This window comes from Emys orbicularis, chromosome 22, assembly GCF_028017835.1.
Source record: "Emys orbicularis isolate rEmyOrb1 chromosome 22, rEmyOrb1.hap1, whole genome shotgun sequence".
Taxonomy (NCBI): Eukaryota; Metazoa; Chordata; order Testudines; family Emydidae; genus Emys; species Emys orbicularis.
In genome coordinates, this window is record NC_088704.1 from 3,692,002 (window position 1) to 3,693,329 (window position 1,328).

The following is a 1,328-nucleotide window of genomic DNA, read 5'->3' on the forward strand; positions in this document are numbered from 1 at the left end:
TAACCTGTTCTTTCACCACTGAGGGCTGCTCACCTCCTCCCCATACTGTGTTGCCCAGTGCAGCAGTCTGGGAGCTGACCTTGTCTGTGAAGACCGAGGCAAAAAAAGCATTGAGTACTTCAGCTTTTTCCACATCATCTGTCACTAGGTTGCCTCCCCCATTCATTAAAGGTCCCACACTTTCCCTGACCTTTTTCTTGTTACCTGTAGAAACCCTTCTTGTTGCCCTTCACACCCATTGCTAGCTGCAACTCCAATTGTGCTTTGGCCTCCTGATTACACCCCTGCACGCTCGAGCAATATTTTTATACTCCTCCCTAGTCATCTGTCCAAGTTTCCACTTCTTGTAAGCTTCCTTTTTGTGTTTAAGCTCACCGAAGATTTCTCTGTTAAGCCAAGCTGGTCGCCTGCCATATTTGCTATTCTTTCTGCACATCGGGATGGTTTGTTCCTGCACCCTCAATAAGGCTTCTTTAAAATACAGCCAGCTTTATATTTATATTCCAGTAGCTCCTAGAGGCCCCAGTGGAGATCAGGTCCTTCTTGTGACACTCCCTGAAGAACTCAGAGTTGACTTTCAGTGAAATTTAGGGTGCAAGTGTAAATTCCAGCTTGAGGGGACATGGCTGCTCTAGTTCTGGTCAGTCTAGTGTACTAAGAATAGAGTGTAGTCATGGTGGCGTGCAGCCCCTAGCATTTTGGATGGTTAGGTGCTCGGATGGCACTAACTCCTCCCACCAAATGTTCAGTTGCAGCTCTACTTTATTTTTAGCATGCTAGCTTGATCAAAGCCAGAATTTACCTCCATCTCCAAGTGCAGATATACCCAAAGTCTCACTGGAAGTCAACCCTGAGCTCTTCAGGGAGCGTTTCTTGCTCTGTGTCTGTGCAGCACCTGTCACAACAGGACCCTGATCTCCACTGAGGCCGTTAAGTTTTACTGAAATACTCCTAAGCTCCTAAGTACCTAAGACCCAGAGCTACAGAGGTATTTAAGCATCTAATTCCCATAGAAATCAATAGGAGTTTGGCACCTAAATACCTTTGAGGATCTGGGCCTAAATTACTTTTGAAAATGGGACTTAGGTGCTTTTGAAACTTTTACCGTATATCTTTAGCTATTTGTGCTTCAGATTCCATTCCAGCCTCCTAATTAATTTCCTCCTTTCATTCTGCCTGCCATAGTTTATGCTCCTTTTCCTTGGCTTCACCATGACAGGACTTCCATTTCCTGAAGGACCCCTGGCTTGAATAATCTCTTGACCTTGCCATTTCACCAGGCTAGTTTACTTCTTGTCTTCCTGTTGCCCTGTTTGCATGCAGGTATT